The sequence below is a fragment of the Perca flavescens genome, chromosome 21 (assembly GCF_004354835.1).
Source record: "Perca flavescens isolate YP-PL-M2 chromosome 21, PFLA_1.0, whole genome shotgun sequence".
In the NCBI taxonomy this organism is placed as follows: Eukaryota; Metazoa; Chordata; class Actinopteri; order Perciformes; family Percidae; genus Perca; species Perca flavescens.
In genome coordinates this window covers 15,887,385-15,914,169 of record NC_041351.1, presented here as the reverse complement: position 1 = coordinate 15,914,169, position 26,785 = coordinate 15,887,385, and the positions used below count along the sequence as shown (strand labels likewise).

General features: G+C 38.9%; 1 long non-coding RNA gene and 1 pseudogene across 1 annotated transcript; one reads left to right on the top strand and one right to left on the bottom strand.

Moving 5' to 3' along the window:
• Nucleotides 1-11,655: 11,655 nt before the first annotated feature.
• On the bottom strand, nucleotides 11,656-13,258 carry LOC114548665 (uncharacterized). Its single transcript, XR_003691385.1, has 5 exons — nucleotides 12,744-13,258; nucleotides 12,372-12,417; nucleotides 12,183-12,258; nucleotides 12,004-12,091; nucleotides 11,656-11,845 (listed from the first exon to the last, which is right to left on the bottom strand). It is a non-coding gene; the product is annotated as an uncharacterized LOC114548665 (long non-coding RNA).
• LOC114548580 (carbonic anhydrase 4-like) lies at nucleotides 13,256-26,785 on the top strand (annotated as a pseudogene).

The following is a 26,785-nucleotide window of genomic DNA, read 5'->3' as shown; positions in this document are numbered from 1 at the left end:
GGCTCTTTAATGCCACCCTGTTGGTTGCACAAGGTACAGCGCCCAGGATTGGGGCTGTTCATACCTCTCCAGCAACACGTGGACTCCCACAAGAGCTTGTCATGAATACAAAAACACTTTTAGGTTTTAACTCGTTTAGATAAGATGTTTCAGTTGCTAAAAGAAAATAGTTTGTAGTCTATTTTCTTTTCCTTGCTTTACATTTTCAATGCAAAATAGGCAATAATGCCTTACCAAGGCTAATATATGATTTGTTAGGATTCTTTCTTTGCAAAACAGTTTTAGTTGAGCAAAAACTTTATAAGATCTATCTTAGTGGCAACAAATCAATCTGACTGCACTACTAGAAGATGAAAATCTCTGACCACTCGGGTAACTTGCAAATGTTTGTTAAGCCCATTTTTCTATATTTTTTTTTTTTACTACAGTAAAGTTTCACACATGCTGATACATTAACAGCTTTCCCATCTGATAATAAATGTCTCATCTGTAAAATTTGGTTTAATGTAGCCAACATGTACGTCACAGGCACAGGTTCTATCTGTCACAAATTTGCTTCCAATTAGCTGTTTTTACTATGTTTACTTTGTGTTTTTTTAAGTTCATATTGTTTTACTGACTTCAAAGTTATTTAAAGATCGATTTTGTTGTTGTTGCATATACTCATGACTGTGGCTCATTAAAACTGCAGTTGAGGTCAACTTTAGTGCGTGCGTTTTTGCAGTCTTGGTCATCATGGAAGGCTTGTATCATGTGGACGCACCAACAGTTTTGTTGTCCTTACTTAGAATTCCTCATGGGAGTGGCAGAAACTACGCACTATAGCTTTAAGAAATGTTAACTTGGGTAAATATAAAATACAAAAAATACACTAAAAGACAACAGTTTGTATAACTTTAGGTATTTCCTTTTAGCTTATGGAATATGTTGTAAATTGGAGAAAACAAAATAATAACTTGGGTTTAGACAGAGAATTTGTTAGGTGACTTTTAATCCTTTAGTATTAATACATTTGAGTAGGCCTATAAGTAGTAATAGGATGGCGTCTTTGCGCGTGCATGTGTGACGTCATCACACGCACGCGCAAACCCGCCATGTAATCTGGTGCTATGCGCGTGCATGTAACGTCGCGGGCGCACGTTGGTACTCGCGATCGCCATCTAGTGGCCGAATATGGTAGTGCATCTAATCGTCGAAGCTGCGCACGCATCTAGCGCATGTGATGACGTGGCGGTCGAACGTCGGCACACCGCGAGCGCCATCTAGCGGCCGAATATGGGAGCGCATCCCGTCGTCGAAACTGCGCACGCATCTAGCGGATGTGATGACGTATGTATAGCTGGCGTCATGGTTTATGTGGGGGTGAGGCATTATTTACATTTTGTAAAAAGGTGTTAAAACGTCTGATAGACCAATGGTTAGCTGTTAAGAAGGGTTTGCTATTGGTGGGTTGTAAAAACGCCCTACAGGGTGTGGTTTGTGGTGTTTAAAAATCCCTTGTTTCAAGGCTGACTGCTCACTTTTTATCCACCATTTTTAGCTGTTCTGGTAGCTAGCTTGTTTCCACGTTTTTCCACAACAAAAGGCCAGCTGGAGTTTCACTTTTTAATTCTTCTAGGTGCAAGCAAAGAGGAATTGTTTTTCAGCCATGTCTTTCCACGCATTTGGACAATAATCTGGATCATCTTTTGTTGAAGAAGGTGAGACATCTAGAATAGGACCCACTACATTTGGTTTGAGCCTAGCCCACCGTGAAGAGTTATGGGGATGCGAAGAGCCTAATACTGGAACAACAGGCAGTTTGAGTCAGGCTCCCAGAAAGAAGCGATTCCGTTCGGAGATCTTTCCTACAAGCATGACTGAGTCATGTACATCTGATCTGGAATATGTTGGTGTCAACGGATACAGTTATTCAATTCGCTACAATGCTGGATACGTGACATTAGCTGTTTACACTAGTGTTGCTGTGGAACTATCTAGCAATGCCAAAACAGCCTGTACAATCTCTGTGAAAGACTGGGGCCTTTTTTCGTGATGTCGTCTGTCCGGATCTTGACAATCCGGGCTTACCTGAGCTGGTGTATGTGTCTCAATGGGATAGTCGCAATGGCTCCAGTATCTATCGTGTGGAAGCAGACCGTTTCACTAGACCTACAGAGGATTTTATTTTCCTTAGCTTGTGCAGTGAAAGGGAGAAGTTAGTTGCTGCCCGTGGTCATGAAGAATGGAAGTTAAAACCGTATCCTGTATCTAACGATGAATACAACAAATGGTTTAAAAATGTGTTCTTTATACAATGGTGTGACTGGGAGATTTTGAAGAAACAGTTTGATACCATCGACTATGTCATCAGAAGAGACAAAATAAGGAGTTCTTATGAGAACATAAGAAAAAGATTGATATTTGGGAACACTGACCAACAGTCTCTACCCCTGCCACGGAACCTCTATAGACCTAAAATCATCAGACACAAAGACTAGCAAAATGGTGGGTCTATTTTTAAGGTGCTAATTATTTGCCCAAAATAGTTAAAATGATTTTATTTTTATTTATTTTTTTTTGCTACTGTGATTGTAATGTGTTATTTTTTTTTTTTCTCAGAGGATCTGGAGTGGTTTCATTCGACCCCCACAGGTACGCCTCCTAACACCCCTGGGCTATTTGCACCCCTAAAGGCATCCGGATCTCCTCAATCCCTTTCATCATCGTCATCATCGCCACCTCTATCGCCGGAACACTTCCTACCATCCCCACCTACACCTCCCCTGCCACCATCTCTATTGTTTGGGGCACTTCCCCCTCAGACATGTGCATATCAAACAACCCCCTCAACATATGCTACATTACAACAGGGAGGTGTTGCTGATTGTTCGGACACAGAGGCGCCTGATCAGACGGATGGGGTGGTGTCATCTTTGTTTATAGATAGCGTTAAAACAGCGTCTCTACATCTTCTTAACATTGTTCTTTACAAGTATTTGGAAGAGCTTTGTTCGGGCTGTCAGATCAATCATCCAAGCCAGAATCAGCATGCCTGTTTAGAGGGGCTACCAGAACACTTCTACACTGTCCACTTTGAACAGCTTATGAAAAAGACTCCTTACTGATAAATTCATTGGTGTAGTGCAACGTTTTCTGTCCTTGAAACATCTCACCGCTGATGAGGGTAGAATCAGGGGAGTATCCGAAACAGTTTTGTACGAGTTGAAAACGGCTGAAGATGTTACGACTAAAATCAGTGCTATGTATGACTCTATGATAGGGGACGACGTTGTCAAAATAGCCGAAATTAGAGAGATTGGGGACTATTGGCGCGATTTTATATGCAAGAAAAAAAAACTAACAGTGTGAAAATATGGGGAATTGTTTAGGTGTAATGTATAACCATATCAGTGAGCGATATCACGTATCGCATTTATCTGGTATTTTAGATAATGCCATTGCTAATAATGTGAACGACGTTGAAAAATACCAATGTAAGAGTGCTGATGTAGATCGTACAGTTGTGAGTAGGTTAGAAAAACTGATGGTGATTGTAAGAAGACAACATAATACCCCTCCTTGGGAGGATCTGTTGCAGATGTTATTATCAATGTTAATGACACGTGAGAGTATAGTGGACACATTTTGTGACGTCATAGCCAACATTACACGCAATTTTAAGATGCTGAAAGTTTATCACCTACTTACTATGTATACAATGCTTGTAGATACAGTGAGTTTGTATGTGCAAGAAAAACAGTATACTGATGTCTTGCAGGATTTGCAAAAACTAAATATATTCATAATCAGTAAAAGCAATGTATCCGTATTAGCCAATATGCTATCTATGATAGAACGGGTTTCACTGTCTTCATAACTGTCCTATATATATGACTGTGTGAGTGTGTTTTGTAAAAAAATAAAAAGAATTACATAACTCTAATGTGTTCACTTGTGTTTTAAATGAATCATGGAGAAGGTTATGCACAAAATATACTATGATCCGTCCCACCCAGGAGGGTTGGGAGGAGTGCAGCGGCTTCGTGATTCCGTCAAAAAGAATGTACTGGCTTGTCTCCAACTATCCCCACGGTTAAAAAGTTTCTGCTGAGGCAGGATGCGTATACACTGCACGCTCCTGCATTGAAACACTTCCCAAGAAACAGAGTGATTGTTAATGGTATCGACAAGCAATTCCAAGCTGATTTGGTCGATATGTCTGAATATTCATCGGAAAACGATAATGTGCACTATTTATTGACATGTATTGATGTGTTTTCTAAATATGCCTGGGTAATATGTCTTAAAAACAAATCGGGTCCTATTGTGACAAGTGCCTTTAAGGAAATATTGGAACAAGGACGCATACCCCAGAAGCTCCAAACAGACGCTGGAAAAGAATTTTATAATAAGGTTTTTCAAAAATTGATGACACAGTATAAAATTCACCATTTTTCCACATCGAATGAAATAAAATCAAGTGTGGTTGAACGTTTCAATAGGACTTTCAAAACCAGAATGTGGAGATATTTATGGAATGTGGAGATATTGAGGTAGTACAAGATATGGTTGCTGCTTACAACGCTGCATACCATAGGTCAATAAAAATGGCTCCGTCCTCCGTATGTAAAGACAATGAGAAAACTGTCTTTAACACTCTGTACAAACTGAAACCACATGGAACGGTGCTGTTTAAATTTCAGATGGGGGACACCGTTAGGATATCAAAGCACAGAGGCATTTTTCGTAAAGGTTACCAACAGACCTTTACAGATGAGTTTTTTTACAATATCAAAACGTATAGGTAGAACTCCTCCTGTTTATATACTGAAAGACAATAGCGGGGAGCCTGTGACAGGTACCTTTTACGAAGCAGAGTTACAGGCTGTAATTGTAGACAAAAACAAAGTGTTTAAAATTGAGAAAGTGCTGGCTCGAAAGGAAATAGGCCGTAAAAAGCTTGTACTTGTGAAATGGCTAGGATGGCCTGAGAAATTCAATTCATGGATCTCTGAAAAAGACATAGTTGATGCAAGATAAAAAGAGAGGGGTCAGTCTTGTAATATTAGTCATTGTGGTTTGTTAGTGAAAGGTGTTGGAGCCATGAATAAGAACGGATTTTTGTCACGCTGCCTAGTAATGCCTCACAATTAGTTTATCCAAATAATAAGATTTGGCAATTCAGAACAAAACTGGCTAAACCGATCATATTACAAACACCGTATGAAGTTGGTCTTATTGAAATTCAATACCCCAGGATCTGGAATAGTTTCACCGAGAACGATGCCAAGATTGATTTCATCGACACGAAAACGAAAATGTACAACAAGACAAGGCTAACAGTTGGTTCTTATAATACAATCGCCAGCATTGTTAATGAATATAATATGAAATGTGCTGCTAACACAGCCCTAGCCCACATAACTATGAGCCACAACCCTATCACTAATAAGATTCTTTTCACGGAGGAGACGGATGGAATATTGTGTTTAGGGGCGTCTGGCGAAATTCTTGGGTTCATACCAGACTCTGTGTTCGAAATACACATTGGCCCCCATTTAAAATGTTCAGCTCCACACCCGGCCGACATCCATGGGGGTCGTTATAATATATTTATTTATAGTGACATTGTGGACTACCAGCTAGTCGGTGATAGTCATGTACCCCTGCTCCGTTGTATAAATATCTCTGATGAGAGCAAACGTATGCCCACTCTGAGTTACGACAGTCCTCACTACACATCGTTGTCACGCTCGACTATTACTGATATTCAGATAGAACTACGAGACGATCAGAACCAACACATCCCTTTCTCATACGGAAAAGTAATTGTCAAACTACATTTTAGACCTGTGAAACATCATTAAAATGATGAGGAAAGCGTACACAGCCGATGATGGAAGATATATGCACTATTACATGAATCAAGCTGGTGGAGAGTTGCGGGTTTCATAGGTGCCAGCACACAATATGGGCATGGATTAGGGGGGATATTCAGAAATTTATTTCGAATGGCTGTTCCACTTTTAAAAAAGGGGTTTAATATAGCCAAACCCCATCTGAAAACAGCAGCAAGTGGTTTTATTGGCGATGTTGTGACTAATGTCAGGAACGCCGTGGCATCCAGACAACAGGGCAATGGGCTCATGGTGTACAGACACAAAAAGCATTAAAAAGAAGCCCGCCAGGATGTGGGCGTGGCCGACTGTGAACAAAAAGCATAAAAACACCACCAAAAAACGAAGAATTCTCAAAAGAAAGCATCTGTCAGTAGGCGCAGAGCTCGAAACGACGCTCTCTGTCCCTGACAAAAGACATATTTTAATTTTACAGAATCAATCATGGCGTTTATTCATAATCAGTCCGAAGAGTGTGTGAAGACCGAATTGGACCTGTTTACAGTACCGTACACACAAACATCTATCGAAAAATCTACATTTGTAGAAATCCCACCAATGTCAGCTCTAACGGACGGAGGTCCTATTGAATTTTTCATTTCGCTAGCGGGAGGATTATCTCGACCTTAACGATTCATACTTGTATACACGTGTAAGGATTACAAACCCTGATGGCACATTGTTGGCTAACGCAGCCGATGTAGGTTTTATAAACTATCCTGGATGCAGTCTTTTTCACAAGTAGATATAATGTTGGGTGATAGACTGATCACACAGTCTTCAAATACGTATCCTTATCGATCCGTTATAGAATGTCTTCTGAATTATGGAAAGGACACATTGGCTACGCAATTTAGCACAGGGCTATTTTGTAAGGACACAGCGGGCAAAATGGATGAGACCTCTATCACAGGCGATAATTTGGGGTTGACACAAAGGGGTGAATACACATCCGAAAAGCCGTATTGTTGAATTAATAGCACCAGTACACGCAGATTTGTTTTTTCAAGAAAAATTGTTGCTAAATGGTGTGGACATGTCTCTGAAATTCATACGTTCAAAAGATGACTTTGCACTAATGACCCCTGGAAATGTCCAATTCGCTGTGAAAATAATGTCTGCTAGTCTATTTGTCAAGAAAATATCAGTGGCACCAACTGTTAGACTAGCTCATAGTAGGGCCCTACAGCATACTAATGCAAAATATGCTATTGACAGAGTAGCTCTAAAAACCTTCTCAATACCTACAGGCACACGTGTTTGCAACCAAGAAAACCTATTCATAGGACAGATTCCTAAATTTGTAGTCATAGCTTTCGTAGATAATGAAGCATACACTGGGTCGTATGCCCATAACCCCTTTAATTTTGGAAACTATAATACAGAATTTATTAGCCTTTATGCCGATGGACAGCCTCACCCAGCCCGTCCTTTTCAGCCCCTTTTTCAAAGAGGGCAATATGTACGGAATATTATCAACTGGTTGAATCAACAGGACGCCATTTAAAAGACAGGTCACTAGCCATAACACGAGAGGATTTTGGGGCTGGTTATACTCTATTTTGTTTTAATTTGGAACCTGACGGTGGGGGCTCAGGAAATGTTTCACTGATTAAGAACGGTAACGTTCGCTTGGAAGTTCGGTTCAGAAATCCACTTCCTAGGACTGTGACCCTTATCTGCTATTCAGTTTTTGACTCTGTAATCGAAATATCTAACAGACGGCAAGTCCTATTGGACCACTACTAAAGATGAATACAATAGAACTCACCAGCGTCCTTAGAAAAAGAATGAATAGAGACACAAATTTCTTAGGAGTAATACCATGCGATCATCTCCCAAAAACAGTTGTTTGTAAATTACCCGCCATGCTCGTTGTAAATACACAGCCCAGTAATATGCCGGGTGAACACTGGCTAGGTATTTACATTACAGAGAACAAGCATGGTTTGTTCTTTGATAGCTTTGGACATCCACCTACCTTTTTTTTTCCGCAGGAAATTGGCAATTTCCTCTTAAAGAACTGTGTGGAGATGTACCATTCAGCAATCCAAGTGCAAAATAATTATTCTACAACATGTGGCCAGCACTGCGTCTTCTTTTTATGTCATATTCAGAAAAAGATTCCTTATACAAAAGTATTGAGCATGTATGGCACTAATCTTGTATGCAACGATACAATGGTCAGCCATTTTGTTAGCAGTATACACCCCGTTGTGTGTCACGATCAGAAATTTAAATGTGTACAATGTTCATGTTCCACCTATAGGTAGAAATTGTGTAATGATGTTTCTTTTCAAAAAATAAAGAATGTGGAATATACTATTCTTATAATGCCTTAATTTTTTTTTTTTTTATTTATTTATTTTTTTTTAAAACAAATTATACAGAAAAAAAAATGCATTCAACAGATAAAATTAATGTAAAACATTCATTTAATGTCACCTGTTTACATACAACACAGCATTTTCACGTAGTCGAATAAAGCCAAACACATGAATAGAAAATTTATGTAAAACACATTCATTTTATGTCACATGTTTACATACAACACTGACTTTTCATATAGTTGAATAAAGAAAACACACCTCAAATAGAAAACACACCCTCAATAGAATAAAAACAAAAACAAAATGAATGAAAACACATCAAATAGAAAACACCCCTCTCAATAGAATAAAAACAAAATAAAAATAGGTTTTTAAAAAAAAGTAAAATATAAAGTAGTGTAATAATAGAAATAGGTTTTAAAAAAAAAGTAAAATATAAAGTAGTGTAATAATAGAAATAGGTTTTTAAAAAAGTAAAATATAAAGTAGTGTAATAATAGAAATAGGTTTTTAAAAACAAAAGTAAAATATAAAGTAGTGTAATAATAGAAATAGGTTTTTAAAAAAAAAAGTAAAATATAAAGTAGTGTAATAATAGAAATAGGTTTTTAAAAAAAAAAAAAAAAATATAAAAGTAGTGTAATAATAGAAATAGGTTTTAAAAAAAAAGTAAAATAGAAAATAATAAAAATATGTTTAAAAGTAAAAAAAAAAATAAAGTAGTGTAATAGAAAATATAAAAGATTAAAAACTAGACCAGCGAGTCTTAGCAATGGGTGGTGTAATACTAAATGTTCTAGGAGTACTAGTTGCTCGTAAAGCAGATGGTGTACCATGTGTAAATACAGGGGCCATTCTTATTGCTCTAGGAGTGCGAGGGGTTCGTGGAACAATCATAGGCGTTTGTGTATTAGTTTCAGATGATGCAACAGTTTTAAAAGCCTCAATAGAACAGCGTACCCTCGTGTTTGGGATTACGGAGAGTGGCACATTTAAGCTAGCTAACGTTTTTAAAAATATGTTCCACCCTTTTGGTCTAGAGTGTTCTGGAACATTATTATGGGTTGTGACACTTTTCAGCAGATCATACAGATGACTTCCAGGCACATTCTTATTTTCAACAACTATTTCCCCTTGATTTGTCCAAGATAACTGGTCATTGTGTCGGGATAATGAAGCCAATATGTATTCTGCATTTCTTTTATTTCTTATAGGCATATGTTTCAACACTTCTGTCTTTAACATATTTTCTTCTTCATCTTTTGAATCATCCTTTGAATCAACTTCAGGTATTGATAATGTAATCACACTTTTTTCTCGCTCACCCTGTTTTATCATGACTAAGTACCGCTGTAGAATACTGGAATATCTTTTAGCTTTTTCATATACATCAATGTCAGGCTGTTTCAATATATCACTCATGGCTCGGTCCAATTCACTTTGTACAGACTGTCGAGAGATACATTTGAGGAGTCCGTTGTTTGAGGAGGTTGTAATGCCACTAATTGATTTTGTGGAACCAAAAACATTTTCTGCGTGTGTTCCATCTCAATTCCTGTTGATAAGACTTGCTATGAATGGGATAGCGGCACCCAGGAGAGGGTAGAAACCCACCTGTTTGATTGATTGTCTTTTTTTTTTTTTTAAATGTTTAACTTTTTATCAGCTATTAGTCTAATAACTTTCTTCTTCTTCTTTAACAGTTTGTACTGATTATTAGACAGTGGTATGTGGCCTCTTAGGACGTTCAAAGCTATTTCACAAAGCGCATTGATAAAGTCTGGACTAGCGTTGCTCACAATGACACCTCTCGCTCTGGGTGACGCCTTATGTAGCATGTCTAACAATGTAAAATTCCTCTCCATTCGGCTTGACATTATTACACCTTTTTTCTAGGAACATATACAACCTGCTGTGGGGATATCAGAGCTGTTCTGAGTCTTAAAATATCGGGGGTTGTGGATTTATAATCTATCAATAGATAGCCAAAGGTGTAACTAGTGGCGTCTTTAAAAGCCTCTAAAAAATATTTAGAATTTCCGGGGAACATTTGCCGTGCCAGCAAGCTTATTTGATGTTGATCTCTAGCATTTTTGAAAATAATCATATAGTTGGTGTTCAAACTGATTGTACGACTAGCTTTACCTTGAATAAACAGATTCTGCACTAAATATATACAACTAAGACGTCGGTGATGGACATACTGTGTGAAAACTTTTGAACTTCCAAATTATCACAGGCTTGATTCATTAAATCGTCTATAATGAGCAAATTATTCTTAGTAGTAGGCAAGAGTGCCTCGTCGCAGAAACGATTCCGGGAGACCTTGTACAAAATTTATATTCACCGTTTTAAGCAATTGATCGTATATTGGTTGCCAGCATGAATAGATGTATACTATGTTATCAATTTTTGTGAAATAACAGAGGACATGTTTTCAATAATGTCTTTGACAAAATATGTTTTTCCACAATTCAAGGACCACTGATAACGAGGCTAAAAGGGTGTTGAAGCCTACCATCAAATCCTGAAACATCCCTAGTAGCCATAAGGGACGGTTGTATAGTCTTGGAGCACACGTCGTTTGTTGTAAACAACCTGTACTTTCCTTGTCAAGGTGTCGTTTTTGAGATGGAACTGTTTTTTTTTGTCGCGCTTTATTGTGAATGCTGTTGTGGTCAGACGGCTAGGATGCTGCTGGTTGGTCACAAAGGATTGAACAAGACCAATTAACGATTCATGTGTAACCACTTTGGCATTTGAGGCATTAAGGGTCACACCCTTGCATTTAACTTGTGTATTTCCTTGAGCAGTCCTATAAGCATAGCATTTAGGACCCCCGGAAACAAACTCCGTTATATAATCTTCGTTAGGAGCCCCACAGACTTGAGCGCTATTTAGTTCATCCGTTAAATCGCCAAGGTAAGGCCCTAGAGGGGGGATCCACTCGCCGTCTCTGCTTGTGAACAAAATGCTGTCAGTATCAACATATAAAATACGTTCCTGCAGTTTATCCAACAAATCATATAGCTCCATGCGAGCGTAGGCGGTGGTCATGGCTCCTATAAAAACATTCACATCTTTGCCTTTTGTAAAGGGGAATCCTTTTGTTCCCTCTCAATGGAGACACTTGGTGGCTGGTAGGGCGTTGGTGTACTAGACGACGACCGATGCAAGGACTCCAAGTCTTTGCGTGCCGTTAGCTGCTAAAACAAAGGAAAAAGCCTTTTTAACAATATATACATTTTATTTAAAAATCTTTTATAACACAATGTAAATATATTCTGCTAGCTACAAATGCGTTTCTCACCTCTGCAGTGGTGTTAGGAACACCCGATACAGTGTCTGGGTAAGGCGTGTCTGGAACAAAGGAAGGGCTTCTTCTTTTGGGCGGGAGACCGGTCGTGTATGGCTTCACATTTTTTTTTTTTTAAATACAACACGCTATTTTACTGCTTTCCTTTTAAACTCACCTCAATAAATTGCTTCTTAGGCTTACGATGGCGAACGTTAGGCGTAGCAGCTTTCACAGAGAGGGGCATCGAAGCACATGGTCTTTCAACAGGATTGATTTCAGCCACATGGGAGAGCGAGTAGCCCTCGCCCTTGCGGATCCTTTGTTCAGGGGCTGATTGTCTAGACAAAGAAAAATATATATATATATATATATATATATATATATATATATATATATATATATATATATATATATATATTAGATGGCTACAAACACAGTGATAAATTAAACAGTAATAAATATTACATACTGAAAGAGATAAATAAACCGTAAATACCTGTTTGCTGTGTTCTTATTCCTTATTAGAGTGGCCTTTGGTTTAATGTTCTGGCGTGTTGGGGTCTGTAGGAATGGGCTACACGGAGCTTTTTAAAAAAAAAAAAAAACAAAATGAATGAAAACACAGTACTAAATCAATTAATGCTGTAGTGTATAATATATTTATAAGTTTTTTACCTTGTGGTTTAATAGTTTCGTCAACTAACACAGCCACGTTATCCCAGCTCTTTGCACGATCACCTAATGATGCAAACTACATTATAACACACAAAAAAAAACAAACGTTTTTTAAGTCACAAATGTCTGAATGAATTAAATACCTTACAATAAGCTTTTTTTTTTTTTTTTTTTTTTAAATATACTCACCAAATGCAGCCATTGCTGTAGAACCGAATCCTCTTTCTTCAGAGGACTTTGTTGAGAAAACGAGGGAAAGTTTTAGCTAGCCACGTAGCTACAAAATGCAGGTAAAAAAGTGAGCAGACCCCGTCTTGAAACAAGGGGTTTTAAACACCACAAACCAAACCCCTTTATGACGATTTAACACTCACAACAAAAGACCCCACATTTACAAGCTAGCTACTGGTCTAACACAACTTTTCTTTTTTTTTTTTTTTTTTTTCGTCATGTGGTACAACCCACCAGCATTACGAACACACGATCAAAGTTTTAGCTAATTCATGAATGACTGAATGAATTAAATAGCTTTGAACATTCTTAAACACAAGCTTTACTTACCACTTGTAGGTAGCGATGAAAAAACTAATCTGCGTTGCTTGCACCAAGAAGAATTAAAAAGTGAAACTCCAGAGGGCTTTTTGATGTGGAAAAAAACGTGGAAACAAGCTAGTTACCAGACTAGCTAAAAAACATCTAAAAAAAGAGCTAAATAGCAGTAAACAAAAGGCTAAAGAGGGCACTGCTGAGAAACGATCCCTAGTTGTTTTTCACCAAAACATAAGACAAACGCCAGATGGCCTTTTGTTGCGGAAAAACGCAACGTGGTAAAAAGGGTACTACAGGTACTATGAAATCTGTGAGAATACGCCTCCGCTCAAGTGCACCAGACCCCTGTAGTGGTGAAGCGGCCGCCCACACTACATACGTCACCACGTTCGCGAAATGCACTCCCATATTCGACCACTAGATGGCTATCGCGGGTGTTCCGACATTCGACCGCTGCGTCATCACATCCGCTAGAGGCGCACGCAGCATCGACGGCGGGATGCGCTCCCATATTCGGCCGCTAGATGGCACTCGCGGATGTGCCGACGTTCGACCGCGACGTCATCACATCCGCTAGATGCGTGCACAGTTTCGACGACGGGATGCGCTCCCATATTCGGCCGCTAGATGGCGCTCGCGGTGTGCCGACGTTCGACCGCCACGTCATCACATGCGCTAGATGCGTGCGCAGCTTCGACGATTAGATGCGCTCCCATATTCGGCCGCTAGATGGCGATCGCGGTGTGACGACGTTCGACCGCGACGTCATTACGTTCGCGGTATGCGCGCGCAGCTTCGACGATTAGATGCACTACCATATTCGGCCACTAGATGGCGATCGCGAGTACCAACGTGCGCCCGCGACGTTACATGCACGCGCATAGCACCAGATTACATGGCGGGTTTGCGCGTGCATGTGATGACGTCACACATGCACGCGCAAAGACGCCATCCTATTACTACTCCTATACTCTGTAGAAGTGTGGAACAATTGCAGTATAGCTGTTTCTTAAATAAATAAATCACTTCTGTTCACCCTTTCACCTATTTATTTTTTAATTCTATCTGTTATAATCTGATAGTCTGTGTCATGGTTTTTTTTTTACTTCATGGTAGCCCTAAGCTTATGTGTACAGTGCATAGACTGAATGAAATAATGGACAGAACTTTCAAGTCTCAAAAGAAGTCTTCTTTCAAAAAGAAGTCTGCTTGTATAAAAGTCTATATAATAGAAAATGGTCCGGACGAATGAAACATTCCAGTTTTCTCCGAGTGCAATGATGATAGACAGACTTCCTTTGGTCAAAACATAGAGCATGTTAACCTCCTTCTATCAGCCAAATATCTGCCGGTTATTTCCTTTTTATCACGGAGTTACAGGCGATAAACAAGTTTTGATGGTCGAAAGTAAACTTCATTAGTTAAATTTTTTTTGATTAAGTGTTTTTCATTTAAAGGTTTGACTATGTGCTTATTCAGTAGACCATTTAGTGTTCTTCACAATCCCAGACTTTCATATTGCATGCTTGTTTACATGGAAAGCAAAACAGGTTATAATGGCATATGTCTGTCGGGAAGGTTGAAACAGCTGTTGTCCCACGTCATTTATTAGTTTGAATGCTGTTGAACAGCATTCCAACTAATAAATGACGTGTCAAGAGATACCATTCAGTATCAGTCATTCCTCCTGTCCTCCGTCACAGGTAAAAGGCTTTGAGTAGCCTACCTAATGATGTGTGGCGATGTGTACAGAGCAGTAAACTTGTTTAGGTTCATCAGTGGAGGGATAGGGTGTGTATAAACACAGGAGCAATTAGGCTACTAAAACAATTCCCAGTTAAAGACTTCAGCTCTCCATGTTTCCAGGGTAAACTTGCATCTGTCAATACAAGATATAGCCAAAATAAAGTGAAATGAATTGTTCGTTTTTGAGAAATACAAATCTTTGCTTTCTGGTGTAGAGTGAGATCCAGTAGGCCCACCTCTAAAGCTCAATAGTTATGTATATCTCATATTTTTCATCTGTTGAAAAACCCAAGTGTAAAAAATGACTGGTTGTGATTTTATGAGGGGTTCTTTGTCGACTTCAAGGCACCAAACCCTAACCATTGCCTAATCCTAGTGCCTTCCAGGCAGCACTGCCTGGAAGACTACGTTTCATCAACTTTGTCACACCACTTCCTCATTTGCTCTCGCAATTATAAAAAAATAATAATCTATGTGAGAACCTGTGGTTGATAACTGGTTTCTTTTTCCTCCTCAAGATGCATGTATCCTTCCTTCTGCTGTGACTGAGTTTGCTGCTTGAACAAATGACTTCTGGTGGGCGCTTTTCAGTGGAGGAAAGTCTCTGTAGTTAAGTTGTTCCAAACCTCGTGGTCAGGGCCCCTCAGATAAAAGATAAAACTGAGGGGGTCTTGACATGATTAATGGAGTATAAAAGAAAACCTACCTCCATTTTTTTGTGGGATTGCCCCCTGGTTTTTCCTTTTTGGAAACAAATCATTAAAACTATTGCCGATTGGTTAGCCACACCATTGCCAGATTCTCCTCAGCTGTGTCCACTTGGAGATGGGTCTCTTTTGCCACCAGAGATTTCTAAAAACGGAGTACGCTCTGACACTAGCTAGGTTTATCACTGCAGTACGAATCATTCTTAGACACTGGAAAAGCCAAGTAAGGCCTAGTTTTACAGACCGGCTGAAGCTAATGACAGACACAGCTTCATTTGAAGATCTTATTGCATGACTGAATGATGGTAGGGGTAAATTCTACCAGGTCTGGTCTCATTTACTGTATTGTATTCAATTTGAACTGACTAGTGCCCCATAATTAATATTATCAAGCCTAATTCGATCTCTTCCTATTTTACTTATTTATGTGTATGTGTTTTAATTGTGAATTAGTGTTGCTGTCTTTCTTGCCCAGATTGCTGTACATGTAAAATGTGCTGTGTTTATCACATTATACAACAATAAAAAACTTTGATTACAAAAAAAAAGAAGTCACAAGCTTCAAAGGTTGGAAACGTTGGTTGAATCTTTAGCAATAAGAAAGATGTCAGCGATTCCTGGCAGACATTAAATGTTGCAACTCAAACTCATTGCAAGTGTCACATCAATAATACTGATAAACAAGCAACCACAGATGCATGCAGGCAAACGTCACCAAAGCACAAGGTGCTGAGACGTACTGGCACATGCTAGTATGTTTATCTTAAACTTTTGTTAACTGTAACAATGGAGAGAGGGGATACAGATGAGTTATATGCACTGTATGTTGCAGAATGACATATTTCTTTGTAACGTACTTGATAGCCATCAGCATTCTTTAGATAAGTCAGGTGCTAATGTTTCTGCGGGTGGCTTGTGATGGGCTTGCATCAGGTGGTTCAGCAGCAGGTACATGACTCTTTGACCTCCACTATAAGCATGGGTATTGAGTCATACGAAGGGCTACCAGTTTGATACACTCTTCTGAAATAACAAATTTGCTCAGTTTGCCTTTAGTTATATATGATTATTAATGATTAATGATACTCATTTATGTGAAGACACTGGTCATGTTAATGATTTCTCACAATAATTATCAACAATGACTTAACAAGGTGGGTAACCGATAATATCAATATTCAACTTTCATTTTTAGAACAGGCCTGAGGGCTACTCATGTGGTCCTTGGGGGCTACCTGGTGCCCGCGGGCACCGCGTTGGTGACCCCTGCTGTAGATGAACACAGAAAATAAGAAAAATGCCTTCACGAGGGAGAGGAAGAGGAGTACCAGGACAATTCTGTCTCTGTCTCCTTTTTTTTCATAAAGCGTACATTCAATAAAGCTACTCTGAGATGGGTCATTCATTTTTTGTATTGAATCTCTGCAGCAAAAGAAACAAAATGGTGGCCGGGTTGGATCAATGGGTAGAGCAGGCGCATATATACTTGGAGGTTTATGCCTCGACGCAGAGGACCAGGGTTCAAATCCGAGTTGTGACAATTTACTGCATGTCTTCCCCCTCTCTCTCACTCTCTCTCCCATTTCTCAACTAGCTGACCTGTCAAATAAAGGTGGAAAATCTCAACAAATAATCTAAAAAAAAAAGAAATGCATGCATTTACTAAACCCAACAAAACAAAAATGTAGAGAGGCTTCAAGAGAAACTGCAGTGTAAAACACAATCTATGATCAATACAATATACTATTTTCTATTATATAAGGGCAGACCTGACACATAAAATAATGCAGTTTCTGTAATTCCACGGGATATTAGTGTTTTGTATGCTATTGTGCTATGATTGACTAAATGTTCCTGTTGGGAGAGAACATGTGTTAGTGTTTTGTAAGAATTATTTGATTTTGAGACATGTTTGCATTGTTTTGGTAGACATAGTGTATTGTATTAGTGTATTATTGTATTTTGAAAATTAGTGTTGGAGTTTAGTTTACAATGTGTGATTTTGAGCATGAAATTAACCGTTTTGTCAATTGTGTGTTGTAGATGTGTTGGTGCGTTAAGAGTTTAGAAAAATTGTCATAGCGATCGTAAAAAACTGTAAGACCATGTCTAACTTTCACAGAGCACACTCCGACCCACTGGGAAGACATCTTCGGTTCTTCCTGTAGAGAAAAAAGGCAGTCTCCTATTGATATAGCCACCGGCAATGTTCAGACTGACCCTGACCTGTTTAACTTTACCCTCATCCACTTCTCCTCTCAGCACTTAATCGAGTCCATCACAAACAATGGGCATACAGGTACAAAAACTGAGTGCTTTTTGTGTTGTGTGTAAATGTGTAACTTCTGTATACGCAGACTGTAACTACATAAACGCACTTCCCCATCTTTAGGAAAATGCAATTTGGAGGACAATGCAGTTGAAGTGAGTGGAGGTGGACTTAATGGAACATATACTACAATTCAGCTTCACTTTCACTGCGGTGATAAAGAACATAATCCATGTTCAGAGCACACGATTGATGGGCTCGGATATCATTCACAATCAATAGATAGCATGCCTCTCCTCTTCATAAACTGTGTGCCTTATTTGAATTGCTGTTCTTGGTTTTTCATAAATGTACTGTATGCCCAATCAATCAACCAACCAAACCATTAATTAATCAATCAACCAATCAATAAATCAACCAATCAAACAATCAAACTTTATTTATAGAGCACATTAAAACAACCAAAGTGGAACAAAGTGCCGTACAGAAGAATAAATAAATTACATAAAAGACATAATTCACGTGAGACAGGTTGCACAATATCAAGCAAATTTAGCAAGTGTAAATATAATGTCCTCTCCCAAAAGGCAACAGAAGATGGAGATATGTCAGAACCATGGAGCACACTCACATCTTACCTGACAAACGTCACACGTAGGTGTTTGTCTCTTGTAATGTTATTGCAAAACAGCAGGCTGCAGTCATTGGTCTGATAGAGACTTGGAGCAGGCTGTATTGCAGTTGGGGTATTACCCAGACATGTGCTGTATGCAGGGGCGCAACTACCCAGTGTCAGAGGGGTATGCAACAACAACAAAAGTGGCTCCCCCTACACTTCCACCTAATGTTAGACCTAACTGTTGCCTTCCCCTGTCTTTCCTGGTCCACCATCCTCACACCTGAATGAAATGAACTCACTGTTAAATGTAGCAGCCTCAATTCAATTCTTAAATCAGCCTAGTGATGGCATTAGATAAGACAACTATTATGCAGTAAGGTTGTGCTGCTGTTTTTTTGGGATTTTAAAAAGTACAAATATGGAGAGCCACTTAGCACAGAGACCTTTAAATAGAGAGAGAGAGAGATGTGACCCTGTAATTACAGCTTCCATGTCACCCAACAGATGTACAGATGTAGGCCTATAGGCCTAGCCTGTATGTCTGACAGCAAATGGTAACACAAAATATATTAATGATTCCATGGTAAACCAAAGTTATAGTATTAGTTATGTTTTCCAGATTCTTGTAATTTATTGTACATGCTACCTTATATTTTCCGGTTTTCAGCTCAGCAACCTCAATTCTGCATATTCTAAGCTAGCTGTAAACCCCCATTTGGCTGCTAACATTCCTAGTGTTAGCAAACGCTAGCTAGTCTGTTAACATGAATATTTGCAAGCCTCCAAGCACAGACGTCCCACTTTAAATCCTACCTGTTGCCTTTCACCATTGACGTATTTAACTGCTGTTGCATCCATTGACGTGCTACCGGGGGCGCCCCCCCGCTCCCTCTTCTCATCTATGATGGAATCTTATGAGACAGGGCGCCTACTCAAGCCTGTTAGTCCTCTACAATGTTATATAATAACATTGAGGAAATGCAGAAATGATTTAGAAATGCACAAAAGCAGTATATTTTTTTTAACATCGCTTTGGCGGCCCCATGTTGCTGCGCACCAACGGGCCGCATATAGCGCATAGGCCTACCCACTTTTTAGCACATACCTTGGCATTCAAATTTTAAACTTTACTGTCATGGAAATAAGTGTCAAACCTTAATGCTTGAAATATTTTGTCCAAGAACAAACATCAGATCATTCCATTACAAGTGATACTGTGACCACATGACCTGTCAACAGACAATTGTACTCCTGTAATCAGATATGACTTTATTTAACTGATCTTTAATAGCACCTATCTTGTGACAGGTTTGATTGTAAATCATGCTCTTATCGTTGTACTTCTTACAGTCAGTGTGTGCTGCTACTTTGAAGGGCAAGTTCTCCTACAATCCTACAAAATTATTTGTAAACTCATTTAGTTTGTATAGTAGGTGAGGTTTGGTTGAGGTAAAAAATATTTTTGAGGTGAAAAAGCCCTAAAAAAACCCACTGTTCACTACCTGCTCAGCACCAAACGACAGACCGACAAAGAAACTAACCTAACTGGCCATTTCCCCTTACGAGTTGAAAATTGGAAAATTGGGCTGGCATTCACCAGGTGGCCAGATGCACAACTCCAAATGAATGATAACTGTTTGCCACCAAGTGATTGTGCAGATTGAACTCGTATATATACTGAATACACACTGTACAAAGATAGCGCCCTGTATTATTAATGTGACTATTATTGCCACTGTTCATCACACCCCCAACCGGCACCGTCAGACACCGCCTACCAAGAGCCTGGGTTTGTCCGAGGTTTCTTCCCAAGAGGGAGTTTTTCCTCGCCACTGTCGCTGACGGTGCTTGCTTTTGAGGGAATTACTGTAATTGTTGGGGCTTTGTAAATAATAGAGTGTGGTCTAGACCTACTCTATCTGTAAAGTGTCTCGAGAAAACTAGTGTTATGATTTGATACTATAAATAAAATTGAATTGAATTGAATTAAAATACTGTACAATAGTAGTTCAAATCAGTGAAGAGAAATGGCACTGAATCATGTTGTCTTTTCTTCCCACATCTGACATTTATCTAGTAAGTACTTCTTAAAAAAAGACATGGTACCAAAAACTCATCAAATGAAAATGTATTGCACACTTACAGTGGATAGTCTCTCCCAGAGACCACTTAAGGCAGCAGATAGGTAATATAGGTAGTGCAGAGGACAATAAATGAACTGTGCCCTGAAAGATATGAGATTATGTTGTATATTGTAAATTGATTTACTTTAGCAGTGAACCTAAAGAACAGTGTAAGCGAACAATAAACAAAAGTAATTTGATCGACATTACGGTCCATCTGTCAACAATGGGTGTGAAAGATGTCAGCGATTCCTGGCAGACATTAAATGTTGCAACTCAAACTCATTGCAAGTGTCACATCAATAATACTGATAAACAAGCGACCACAGATGCATGCAGGCAAACGTCACCAAAGCACAAGGTGCTGAGACGTACTGGCACATGCTAGTATGTTTATCTTAAACTTTTGTTAACTGTAACAATGGAGAGAGGGGATACAGATGAGTTATATGCACTGTATGTTGCAGAATGACATATTTCTTTGTAACGTACTTGATAGCCATCAGCATTCTTTAGATAAGTCAGGTGCTAATGTTTCTGCGGGTGGCTTGTGATGGGCTTGCATCAGGTGGTTCAGCAGCAGGTACATGACTCTTTGACCTCCACTATAAGCATACCAGTCTGTAAAAGACTTAAAACAGGTAGAAAGTAAGCCAAAAGAATTGTTTTTGATTACCTGACTACCACAACAAAGCCAATTCGCAAAAAGTAGAGACTCTTGCCATGGAGTTACAAGAACACCTTTTTGATAAAATCTTAAAAAAGAAAGCATCCATATATCCTTCATCAAAGGAGCATTCATTGCGGCACGGTTTTATTGCATTATAATTTATTTAAGGTAAATTTTAAGGTGTTGCCTAAAGAAATGTGCAATTGAAACATGTAGGTTTCTGCACTACAACTTGATAATATTCAAGGATGTTGTACATTGTACAACGTCATATACAGTATCTTCTCTGATTCATCGCATTGTAACTCTGATTTAAAAAAAAAGTTTTTAAAAGTAATTACTTGCATCTAAATCAATCTACAATACGAAGTACAGTTTAGGTTGTGAATTTATATCATTTTTAGTCTGTTTACATGTGTTGGAGTACTACTGAATATATGAAAAAAGTAGTATAAAGCCTTTTGTGGCTCCAGAGGGAGCTGACCAACGCTTAAAATATTTCCTCAAGGGATGTCACTTGAGTGGGCATCAGTTGCAGTTAAAGACTACAAGTTTGTAAATGAAAAGAATCTGGGGGTGTGGAGTTAGAAAAAAGTGATCTTACCAGAGGTCTGTAGCCCCGCTACTCATCTCTGCTTGAGGCTAGAGGCTCAAGGCTAAATTTGCAGTTACCATCGTGACAATACGAAGATTTTCTGGGATTTCTTCACAATGTTTAGGTCTAGTGCTCTGTGCTGATTCCAAAGTATGGGCCCTTTAACTCTGCTGGAAAGAAGAGAAAAATTGCACAAGTTTGATGTCAGTGAGTCCCTTGCATGTATGACACATACTATTTATGACTGAGTTGACAAAATAAATATGATGAATTTATTAACAATGACATTTTATTAACAATGAATCAATAATGAAAATGAAAATAGTTGCAGCCCCCGTTATGATATATAAGATCCTTATTTGACAAAAGTGTCTAAAATTAATAATTGTTGTTGGCATGTAATCTTTTGTTTGCCCCCCAACAAAACACATTCAAGTCTGTGAAAGCATGTAACACTTTTCCTTGTGTTCTACTTCGACTCCCAGTGATAGTTGCACTGAAGGATGGTATAGAGGAGGTCTCAGGGGGAGGTTTCAGATACGTCCACTCCACCCTTCAGTTATACTTCTGTTGGGGCTCCACATCACAAAACTACTGGGTCAGAGCACACAGTGGATTTAAAGAGATACCCAATGGAGGTAATTACAAGAATCAAACTACTGTGCTGCAGTCAAGACATTGTTTTCTAATAGATTTAGCTTTTGCCCTTGTAATGTAACATGTCATTAGTCATAGTGAACAAGAGGAATGATTTAACTCTGGATGAGACAATAAAGATTCCCAATGGTCTTGCAGCGCTGGGATTCTTTATTGAGGTAACATTAAGTGCATTATGTAATAAGTCAGTAGTTGGGATCAGTATCGATGCAATAAATACACAAAAACTTCTTATAATTAGTATAGTCTGTTCATACTGGAAAAGTATTGTTTTAATTGTATTTATTATTATTTAAGGTGTGTCCTTTGAGCCTTCGTTTTATGTCAAGATAGTGCCTCACATCTTGAAAAAATAAAGAAAAATTTAAGAAAAGTATTGATAAAGTACATTCAGAAAAGTCATGCATACTATTCATATGGGGGAAAAAAACAATTTGTGTAAAAACATTTTGCTCTCTTCAAGTTCAATTGGCAGTGTCAGTTTGAAATCCAACAGTGTATCGTTTCATTTAAGTAAACGGTTAAGTATTGAATATAGTTAGTTAGTTAGTTATATTTTATTTCTGTGTCATGCCAAACATCTTGGCCCATCCCACATGGGATTACAAGACACCACAAATTCACTTATTCAACAAACATCTTCCCGTTGCATATACAAATCCTTCAAACAAATACATGAATACAAATATATAGACATACACATACATACATGTATGTGTGTGTGGTATGTGTACACGTACACATACCACACACAAACAACTAGTTCTCATCTACACTCGATAAAGAGCTTTTTTCCCCTTCTCCCAGGCTTTATTTAAATAATTAGCCAATTTATAAGTTTCATATGTGAACAGCCATCTCAATCTTTGAGCATCATCCATATTTACCAAATCAATCTCTGCTTTTCTCCTACAAAACAAAAAATCACCCTGCTCACGATAAAAAGGACAATAGAAAACAAAATGGAACTCATTTTCTACATCATTCAAACAGCACATAGGACAAATACGTTTTTCCTCTTCTACATTAACATATCGTCCTGTTTCAATAGTCAAAGGCAAAACACCAGATCTCACTTGGGCGCATAAGGATCTTTGCCTTTTTGAAAAATTATATACAACATAATTCTCAGTGCCTATCTTCCAGCGAGCCTCACATGATTCCCATCCCATGTCTCCCACTATCGCCAATGTAGGGGTATACTTATGCACACCCAGAAAATATCTTATAGCACTATTTTGCACTAATTCACAATTAGATATATTCCTAAGTCCTCTAACACCCACAATATAATCAAGTATAGGGCACACACAGGCTTGAAACAATTTAGAATACGTTTGAAAACTTATATCTTTCAGATTCCTGCTTTTACCAATAATTCCTCCCAAAGCTCTACGTGGTGAATTAGCAAGAACCTTAACACCATTTCTAAAATTCAGATTTTTATCAATATAAAAACCTAGATATTTATGAGTCTACAAAGTTCAGCTTGTGTGACCCAATTTTAAACTCATAAGTGCTGCGAGTAGTTAAAGGTTCTCTAAAGTGAATTATTTCCGTTTTCTTTCTATTGATGAACAATCTCCATTTATTACACCAATCATCAATATAAGAGAGCATGCGCTGCAGATTATCTTCAGATGGAGACAGTAGTACTATATCATCCGCGTACAAAAGAATACTTATCATTTCATTTCCACATCTTATCCCACAATTCAATGCTTTAATTTCCTTTGCCAAATCATTTATATAAATTGCAAATAATGTGGGAGACAAAGCATTGCCCTGTTTTACCCCTGATGATGTTGGAAACCAGTTGGTATGGAGTTCATTCAATCTTACACATGCTATGGGCTTGTGATTATATATATACAATATAAACAGCTTACTATAAAGATTACTACATACTTCATTTAAACAGTTAGTTATATGAAAGTTGGTCATACCACACACTATCTTGCCAATTTAGTTTTCCACTGGTTATATAACTAAAGATTAGCTGAGGACTAGACTTGTTTTTCCAGTTTGATACATTTGTCAAGTTGTGAGGTATGAAAATGGTGCCAAACATTCAACAGGGGATACCACTTACTGCAACAAACTATACCCGCATTTAAACTGAGAATGTTATGTCTACCTGCTTTCATTCATCACTAAGCATATTATGTGTCTACCTGCACCGATTTCTACCTGTCAAGCCTGACACCATATGACAATCAAAATGCTTGTTACTTCTATGCTCCGGTAGGAATGTTCCTTAGACATTCACCATGTTTGTCTCTGTAGACAGATCCCACGTCTGATAACGAGGCCTGGAAAAAAACTGACCCCCTACCTTTTAGCTATTCAAAACATCAGTAAGCCTACTGACTTAGTTTGTTTGCATACATTATAAACACAAATGTGGCACTACATCTTGTGCATTTTTGCTTCCATGCAGGCTCAGAAGTTTACATAACAGAAGAGCTCTCCATTGATGACTTCCTGGCGGCGTGAACCGAGCTGCATTCTACTGCTACAATGGCTCCTTAACCACCCCTTTGTGCGATGAAGTAGTGGTTTGGTCTTTAAGGAGTCTGCTTACGCATTCAGTCGGTCTGCGATCGTCTGCTAAGCTTTCTCTCGCTGTTTCAGTACAGCGGCCGTGTTATTTTCTTTTTATTCAAATAATGTGTTTCACGTCATCATACTTCCACAAGAAGCTGCTGCTCACTCTGTATAAAGTAGCCTATGTACAATGCGTATTCTCCATTTTGGCATCAGTAAATCTGTGCTCGACCTCGCGGTCTTTTGAGGAAATCCGTGGACGCGCATCTATCTGAATTAGTTCAGCCTGGTTCAAGCTAGTCTCTCCTCCTCAGCCTGGCTTGGCCTTCGTGAAACGCACCAAGCCAGGATTCACAGATTAGACTAGGTCAAACCTCGCTTTATCAGTTATCCTGGATTTAGATATTCTGCTTTTGTGAAACAGGCCCCAGGTTCATGTTCACAAATTAAACCTGGCATTCTCTAACTTCTTAGACCATTCTGGGCCTACAAGATATAGCGATGTAGCAGTATTCTAACCTATACAAGTCAATTTCAAACAGATTTCTGATAATAGTTTACAGATAACACCTATATGAGGTTACTGAATTTGTATCTGGATCATTAGCTTCCCTGCCAATGGAACGCTATAGACGCTATGTGAACACTGATCCATTGTCTCCCAAAAAAAAGAACTGATTGGCTGTGGGGGCACTTCACCTCCAGCTGGGCAGATGGCTCCACAAGCCCGTCAGGTGATGCTCCCAAGACACCTGACTCACTCACAAAGAGTCCTGAGTCGAGCACCTCCATTTGATAAGCCTGCTCAAAGGCTTTCACTCCCTCTGGCTCATTCATGACACCCCAGTTGACAGCCATCACACCATCCAAATTATGACCCACAAGCACCCTCTTCATGAGGGACGGGCATGGGATGTACAAGCGCTGTGAAAGCAGCACAGCACCGAAAACGGTACAGCTCTCACACCGGTAGAGTTCCTTTGGAGGAGGCAGGCTTCTTCCATTGACATGTCTGTCACGCTGAACTCCCACATCCCAAAAATTGCCAAGGCTGCAGCATGACTACATTTAAACTCTCCACGTGCACACTCACCCATGTAGATCTGTAAAATTGAAATGTAAAATTTGAGGACGCTACAATACAGTAATTAGTAATACAACTATGGGCGGAAAGGTATACGTGCAGTTTAGTGTCCCAAATGATAAAAACTTAGTTTCCCAAATGATGAGAGTCTTATTTGAAACAGGTTAGTTTATTATTTTCCAAAAAATGAGTGTCCCATAAGCTACCATAAAGCTACCATCTGCGGGATTATGACTGAACGCCTCCAGGTCTGAATTTGGGACACTTAACTGCACGTATACCAGGCGCCAAAAATACAATGCTAATGTTAGTTGACAAGACAGTAACTCACCGAAACCTTGTACAGCCGGTCCAACATGCTGGCACGGAACCGACCAAAACTCCCTTCGAGTAGCTGCAGCTCTCGTCATGAACCGATTTATAATGGTTTTCACCTCTTTTGATACTTCTGCCTTTGTCTTGGAAGAAGACGGTATAGCTCGACAAGGAGACAGCCATATTTCTCTGATGACTTATATTGTTCGAGACGAGAGTGTAGTTCACTAAGCAAACAAATGTTGCAAATATGCAAAAAGAGTTTGAATGGGCCACAGAAATTAAATGATAAACTATGATACTACATGCACACATTAATGCTTTTAAAGCCACTTTACTCAAATGTACTATCAACATTATTTTCCAAAGTTTCTCTTCTCTGTTAATTCTGTAAAGACATATTGTGTGACAGCCTTTGCCATCAAAACATATTATACTGCTTGGCTAGGTTAATTACTACAGGAATGTAATTTTCAATGAAAGATGTGACTTTTTAACACATGTTCAAGTAAAAAGAATGGATCCCACCTCAATTGAATGAAAGCTAACATTTTCTTTAAACCCACTAGATGATGATGTTTCCGACTCAGGCAGGATATGAAGACGTGTTTCGGCCTACACAGTCTCTTCATAGCAGGACAATCTACACCACATCAGCAGCCAGTGCCCCTGGTCCCATACTGCTTCTGCTGCTGGCATGTCTCTGTGCCTTTTTTATGTAA